This window comes from Pelodiscus sinensis, chromosome 4, assembly GCF_049634645.1.
Source record: "Pelodiscus sinensis isolate JC-2024 chromosome 4, ASM4963464v1, whole genome shotgun sequence".
NCBI lineage: Eukaryota > Metazoa > Chordata > Testudines > Trionychidae > Pelodiscus > Pelodiscus sinensis.
The window spans coordinates 46,597,040-46,605,089 of NC_134714.1; the positions used below are offsets into that span (position 1 = coordinate 46,597,040).

Genomic DNA, 8,050 nt, shown 5'->3' on the forward strand with positions numbered 1-8,050 from the left:
TAATTGTACAAATTATGTGACAAATTTAAAAAATTAAAATTCATACATATCCATTAGTATGCTTGAAAGAGCCTTATTGTGCTTCTCTCAACCCAATCTAAGTTTGGTACCACTTGATAAATCAGTATCTGTAAAATGTGTAAGGAATCTATTCCATTGAAAAATTTTATTAAGATTTTCAGCACTTTTTAGAGCAAGAAGAAATCATTAGAATACCTCCGTATTTTCTAAATATTATTTAAAACTCAGCCAATTTATTTCAAATACCCCAATTCTGGATCACAGGAGAAACTTTCTATTAAACTCCCTTGCATTTATGCAAAAAAGATTACTCAATCTCAGATGAAGTTTGGATACAAACTAAAACACTAACAGCAGATACTGTCTTCTCCCCTCCCCCACAAAAAAACCCCCCAGACTATTCAGTCCTGAACTTTATAAGTGGCATTGCTCAGCAAGGAATTAAACGTTTTCCCCATTTTATTAATATATTCATTTATACTAGTAGTAAAGAATTTAGATTTTGCCTTTTTGTCAGATAGAAATGCATACAATTTAGTTTACTGCAAGTTTGGTTCCATATTCAAATGAACATATTACACAATGTCAAGATCCTGCCTTCAGTGGAGTTAGCCAGGATGAAAGTAAGAGTTGATTTTGGCCATTATGTTGTTATGTGGAGCTCCTTGGCTCATTTTGGTAAATTCTAGATCGTTAAACTGTAATGACCACCAGGCGATGAATCTATTACCAATTATTTCTTCCACACCTAGGACACAATCCCACATTATTGGAATTGATGGGAGTTTTGCCATTAAATTGAAAATAAAGATCTTAATTGACTAGTTCAATTACTATAAATTGTGATATGCATATCAATTTTCCTCACTAGGAAGAAGATATCAACCGAGATCTAGAACAACAGTCTAGCACACTTATTCTCTACAAAAAACAGAAAACAATATTTTGGTAATATCTGTGTCTATACCTGTAAATAAAATTACGACAAAATTATGTGACTCTTTTCGATACTGAATATTTTAAATGAAGTCCAGAAACAAGAAAGGCAATTATTCCTTGTGCTCTTTTTCAGCCTATCTTTTTCTTCTGCTTGTAAAGTGAGATGATAAACTACATTTTGAAAGTAAAGCTCTGCATATAACCATTATCTCTTTAATGCAAATAAATCTTCTTTTTGAAAGAATATTTTCATTAATTTTACATACACCAAAGAAAGAGTATGGTTCCAACTTCAGAATCAATTCAATTGTACATTATCCTCCCTCCCTCCTTCAGAAATGAGAAAGAAAGATTTTACTTCTATGAATTCATAGTTAAAGAAATGAACACAAAAATTAACTAAATTTAAAAATTAGTCATGATTAATTGCACTTTTAAATATCATTGTTAAACAATGGAATACCAATTTATGATAAATATTCTGGATGTTTTTCTACATTTTCATATATACTGATTTAAATTACGACAGAATAAGTGTATTGTGCTCACTTTATAGGATTTTGGATTACAAATGTTTGTCACAATGAAACAAATGAAATTTGCTCTTTCATAATAAGGAGATTGCGCTGTTTACAAATGTAGATTTTTCCCCACATAACTTTATTCAAAAACAAAACAACGTGAAACCTTATAGCCGACAAGTCCACTCGGTCCTACTTCTTTTTAAACAAATTACTATGGCTATGTCTACACTGCAAGCTTCTTGCACAAGAACATCTGTTCTTGCGCAAAAACATGCGGAGTGTCCACACTGCAAGCCTGTTCTTGAGCAAGAAAGTTTACAGTAGATCATCAGAAGAGAGGGCTTTTTGCGCAAGAGTTATTCCTCTCCCCATGAGGAATAAGTGTGGATGGGAACATTTTAAAATGGCCACCAGAGCTTTCTTGCACAAGAGAGCGTCCACACTGCCACGGACGCTCTTGCACAAAAGTATATCTCTTGAGCAAAAGCACATGGCAGTGTGGACGCACTCTTGCAATGGACGCAAGAACTTTTGCACAAGAACTCTTGCACAAGCAGCCTACAGTGTAGACATAGCCTAAAAGAAACAAGTTTGTTGATATTTACAGAAGGTAAGACTGCCCACTTTCTTATTTACACTGGAAACTAAAAGTGAGAAGAGACATGTGTGTAGCTAGGGTTGCAAGATATTTATGAGTCAGATATGTTAAACATTTGTACATCCTTTCATACTTAGGCTTCTGGATTGCACCTTTTTTTTTTTTACAATGCAAATATTTGCAATAAAAATAATTATATAAAGTAAGAACTGCACATTTTGTATTCTGTGCTGTAATTATATTTGAAAGTGTAGAAAAATATCCAAAATGTTTATCATAAATTTAAAGTTATTCTATTATTGTTTTTACAGCATGATTAAACTGAGATTAGTTGCAACTTTTTTTTAAATCTCACAATTTAGATGTTTTTAATCATTTGACAGAATAATTTCTTTAAACATTTGGCTGTAAAATAATTTGCTAAAAGCACTATGAATAGTAGCCACTGTCAGACAAATTACAGTACAGGTTGTACATCTCTTAACCAGGACTCTGTAGTCCAGCAGGATGCCAGACGTTCCTGGACCACAAAGCCCAGGTATAGGGAGGTTGGGCTGTGAGGCAGGAGCTGCGGGGGAGAGGGGACAGCAACTCAGTCGGGAGCCTGGGGTCGGAGAAGAGTTCCAGCCCCTGCAGCTACACAGTAGCATGAGGCCGGCAGTGACCACTGCAGAGCTCTGGCCCTGGCAACAGCCATGGCGCTCCAGCCTGGGGAGCCAAGGCTAGGCAGGCAGCAGCAGGGCCAGGATGGTGCTCTAGCCAGGGACAGCAGGGTAGCATAGGCCTGCTGGGAATGACCTCCCCTGGACCAGCAAATCCCCTTGGTTGGGACCTGTCAAGCCCCAACGGTGCCAGACAAGGGAGGTACAATCTGTATTATCTGCATAATTTCAGTTAAGACTCAATTCCTCTGAAAAGTAAAAATTAATCTGGTAATTTATTCATTGAGATTCAGCCAATTCCCGTGACACACGATATTATGCAAGTTATTTTCATATGCTGTTTTCATGCTGTTTACTGATACACACACCTTTTTGGAAACATAAGACTGACCTAAGATTGCTGTGTGCTGACTAAAATTAAACCCTACAAATTAGTCTGCCAGGTAGCATTCAATGCTATAGTTAAGCACATGGAAGCATTTTAATACACTGAGAATAAATGTTAAAAATCTTTGAATTTGCTCTACATTTTGATTAAGATATCTTCAGTTGCATTGTAAGCAGTTGATGCAATACAAAAATTTACAAGCCATCGTAATTAAATTTACTTCAACATCAATATTATTTCTGATTCTAAGTATCAAGAAAGCCACAAACAGCTCTGGAGTACATATCTGTTAGTATTTGGTATATGTGGCCACATATCTTCTTAATAGGGATGTAAAATCTCATTTAAAACGTTAACCAGTTAAACTAAATGGAGCATGCCCTGACCCATGGGTGCAGTTGGGCCAGGCGCCAGTAAGAGTGATGCTTACTGGGTAACCCATTAATCAGTTATCTGTTTACATCCCTACTCCTTAAGTGCTTGTACAGCACCTATTACAAGGGGGGCAGAACTGTAGTAAACTCCCAAGCAATTGTTAAGTTCTCTCTTCTACTGGATCTACACAAATCAACACATACTAAAACTTCAGCCAAAGTTGTTTAGCTCACTAAGATCAGTGAGGATAATTCAAATATCACTTCTTGCCATCTTCAAGTTCATATTGCTTTTGCTATTCTAATTTTAAGCTATTTAGATGTAGCCATATAATGTTATAACAACATGCCTAAGCCCATCCACTGAATATATTACTGATTAATGTTTCTATTACACTCATTTTGCTGTTGAGTCCTAGTTAGTGCATGGGAATCCACATCAAATAATTACTATCAAATTTGGTAATGAAAGGCACTCGATGATAGTTTGTACAAACCAGCGTATAAAGTGCTTTAACTATAAAAAGTGGATATATTGTACATGCTAAGGAGTAAACTTTATCAGCCAACAGCATAGTCATTGCCTCTCATGCTTACAGTTAGGCCCCCAGCAGCATTGAGGCATACTGATGCAGAGAGAGAGAGGGCTTGCCATGATGTCTTCCATGCTTTACCTGTTCCGCAAATAAACTGAACTTCTCAATCTCCAGTGATGTTTAAACAACATTTCACAAATACTGTAGTTTAATTTTAAAGAGAAGGGGAAACCAGAAATCCTCTTTTCACCAATATTGAGCTGTTGAAAATATGATGACATGTACTTAAACTTAATCTAGAATCAATTTTTCAAATTAATTTTAACATGAGAACATAAGAATGGCCATACCTGGTCAGACTAAAGGTCCATCAAGCCCACTATCCTGTCTTCCAGCAGTAGCCAATGCCAGATGCCCCAAAGGAAATGAACACAAAAGGAAATCATCACAATTGCTCTCCTGTCATCCATTCCAGTCTCTGACTAACAGAGGCTAGAGACACCATTCCTACCCATCCTGGCTAATAGCCATTGATGGACCTAACCTCCATGAACGTATCTAGTTTTTGAACCCTGTTAAAGTCCTGATCGTCACAACATCCTCTGTCAAGGAGTTCCACAGGCTGACTGTGTGCTAAATGAAGAAAAACTTCATGTTATGGGAACAAGTAAATAATTTTCCTTATTCACTTTTTCCATTCCGGTCATGATTTTATAGACCTCTATTATATCCCCCCCAATCTCCTCTTTCTAAGATGAAAAGTCCAAGCCTTTTTAAGCTCTCTTCATATGGGACCCATTCCAAACTCCTTATCATTTTTGTTGCCCTTTTCTGAACCATTTCCAATGCCAATACATCTTTTTAAAATGAGGCAACCACATTTGTACGCAGTATTCAAGACGTGAACGTACCATGGTTTTAGAGTTTAAAATGTTTGCTAACCCACACAAGTGAAAGGAAGCCCCAGCACAGACTTCAGAGGTTTGAGCTAATGTGTTATGTGCTATGCTTTTGTATTTTTGGTTGATCCCATGAAATATATTTTACTGCTGTCATTTGTCCACAAATGTAACTGATTCCTACCCACATACAATACTACAAGAACAGCCTAGCCTGGTGATTCTGAGCTGCTGGAGCTGGGGATATAACTCAAATGCATTTGACTACATAAAATTATGGGTAACAGTTGAGACAAATATTTAAATTCCCAACCTCCTGCAGCAGAAGGCAAGAGCAATAAACAAATCAAGCAAAAGCAATAAAAATTATAAACTCTGGATTTATGAAAACTAAAAATATACATTGTCTAAGTAACAATTAAAGGCATAATCATGGATGGTGCTTGGCACAGACTTCACTGAACGATGCATTTCAGAATTTCACAGCACCACATCTTATGTTGAGACGCAGTAATTTTAAATAGTTACATGATTGGTCTAAAAAAAAAAAAAACAGGCACGGAGAAGAACTCATGGAAAGAATATAGCATGATAGCTGGGAGTAATAGCAGATTAAATTTAGAAAGGTAAAATTCAGTCTGACTTATCAAGGAAAATTTCTCTGCAGTGAGATCTATTAGCGTGGTCCCATTACTTACACATTTTCAGCTAAACTAGACACAGCACTAGAAATATATACAAAATAGTAATCACTCATGTGTTGGCCAGGAGATGGGTTGCATACCCGATTATTTTAGGCCTTTTCCATCTGTAAATTATAGATCTCTATTTACATCTTACTTAACTCCTCCTCTCTCCAGTATATTTGACAGCTTGCCTCTTCCAGCTGCCAGGGTGACTGTCAGAGTGAAGTCAGTGCTGGTCCCTATACTAGTAGTGATGACTGTTAGTGTCAATATCATTGTCCCTGAGCTTAAAGTGTGTCACTTCTTGCTTTCAGTGTAACCTCACTAATCTGCATGAACTGCATTACTAAATTTATTTTTTTTAATGTTACTCACTATCACAGAATGTATTGCTTGGTTTGGCAATTAGGGTTTAGTTTAATTTTGAATTTTAAAACTTCATAAAATATGAATGAGACCACAGCGGTATAAGTTATGAAGATTTAGTAATACAGGCCTATCCCACAATGCTCTTGTGTAAAGTGGGGAGAGACTAGTATTATACGCAAATTACAAAATATACTGGCAAGTTTGCAAAATATAGGTGCAGTGGAACTTCACGCATTCTGTATTGACCAGTCCCAGTACCCTCCCAGCCCCAGAGTTACTTCCAGATCTAGCTCACTCCTGGAAGAATAGTTTAATGGCCCTTTGGAATCAGAGTGATCTCTTCTAATCAAGATAAAGACGGTATATAAGCACACAGGGCTCTTTTACATCCTCCTACTCCCTGCAAATTGTTACATAATACTCAGAATAAGGACCTTCTCTCTGAGCCTCCAATATCTAACCAATGAAGCTAGTACTTTCTGGAATGTCTCTCCACAACCATGTCACACTTCAAGTCACTTTTTTTTGGTTCCACTCTCTCTCTGTATATATAGGTGATCTGAAGGCTGGATTAAGACGCCTGGGGACTGATATCCTGCATTCACAGGGACAGAATCGACACAACACAGGTTTCCTCACAAGCGGCTAGGAGGACTGAGTACCTCCAGAGGTTAGAGAGTAGGTCAGTTGCTACAGCCCACATATCCTTTACCTCTAATAAGGACAGCAGTAATCTTTTGTGACGGGCGCACTATGAAACAGTTGACTTGGCCCACCCGTGCCCACAGCCCAAACAGAATTCTGTAACGCACTGGGCAAGGCAGGGCAGGGAAGCAGAGGCAGAGAGTTGTTGGAAAGACAGCGCACGTGCAGCCCTCTCGTGTGTGAGCGTGGTCCTGCTGAGCACAGGACGCAGTGAACACAGCCCCCTGGTCTGCTCGCAGCACACAATCCAACAGACACATGCCCCACTGGAGCCCAGCCCAGGGTCTCCCCACAGGCAACGTGTGAGCAAATCCTAACTCCAGCACAGCAACTCCAAGAATCCTACACACGCAGCGCCAGGCCCCCCAGATTAAGCTGCCTGGTGAAATGCTCCTGGGAGCCAATTACCTGTGTCCTCCTCCTACGGCTTGTGCCACGCACCCCAAAGAGGAGACACTGCTCTGCGCGTGCCCACAGCCCCCCTCTGCCGCCGGCCCGCGCCGTCAGCCCGGCCCGACAAACAAAGCCCCGAGCGCAGGCGGGCAAGGGCAGCGGGCGCGCCCTGGCGACACCGATGGGGAGGAAACACACAGCCCACGGGAGCGCGCAAAGGCGAGCTCCCGCAGGTCAGGAGGAGCAAACAGCACAGCCGGGGGTGGGAGGCGGAGCTAGACACTGGGCGGGATTTGATCAGCTGGTCACCGAAGCGAGCGACGAAGCGGGGGGGGTTGGAGCTTTCGGTGGACGCTTCTAGCGGGGGAATTTGGGTGATTGCTACTGACTTGCTGCTTTGGGACGCGCTGTGGTGGGGAACTTAGGGGGAAGGGATGCAAAGGCGTGGGAGTTGGCTAATAGGCTGGAGCACACTAAGGCTTTTGGGGGAGGAGAACAGTTCCTGTGCTTGTCTGCCCTGTGTTTGTTGTTGTGTTGCTGGTGTGGTTTGCTTTGACTTGAAGAATCTGATGTGTTTTTTCCAATGAGGGAGAGGGGGAGCGACTGCTGTACTTGTTTCTGAAAGGATAGAATGGGGGCCCTGACGTAAGCTGTTTTCAAGAATAAAGTTAGTTGAATAATGAACGTGTAGTGGTGATTATTCACTGACTAATGGTATCACTAAGGCAACTAATAATTTGGTATCAGGCCCTTTGTAAGCCCTGGCCTAGCTGTTCTGACTTTTTTTTTTTTTTTTTTTTCAAAAATGGGCACTTGTCTTCAGGCTTGCTGACGGGGCAAAAGAGGCAATTGTCCCAGGGTTTTTAGAATTGCTGGGCTTTGGGACGCTTGGCCACCACTGCCACTACCACAGGAGCAACAGCAGCTGGAGCCCCAGGCTGTTTAAATCACTCTGG

At 40.2% G+C, this 8,050-nt stretch overlaps 1 protein-coding gene across 7 annotated transcripts in view; it reads right to left on the bottom strand.

Moving 5' to 3' along the window:
- The window catches only part of MIPOL1 (mirror-image polydactyly 1), a 302,089-nt gene extending 294,741 nt beyond the window's left edge, over positions 1 to 7,348 (bottom strand). For 5 of the 7 annotated variants that reach the window (XM_075926916.1, XM_075926909.1, XM_075926912.1 and 2 more), the window contains exon 1: positions 7,110 to 7,347. The gene's annotated coding sequence lies outside the window, so the exon portion shown is untranslated. Of the gene's footprint in view, positions 1 to 4,392; positions 4,427 to 7,109 lie in introns of all 7 variants that reach the window. The other 2 variants (XM_075926915.1, XM_075926918.1) reach the window with 2 other exon arrangements.
- Between the last annotated feature and the right edge of the window lie 702 nt (positions 7,349 to 8,050).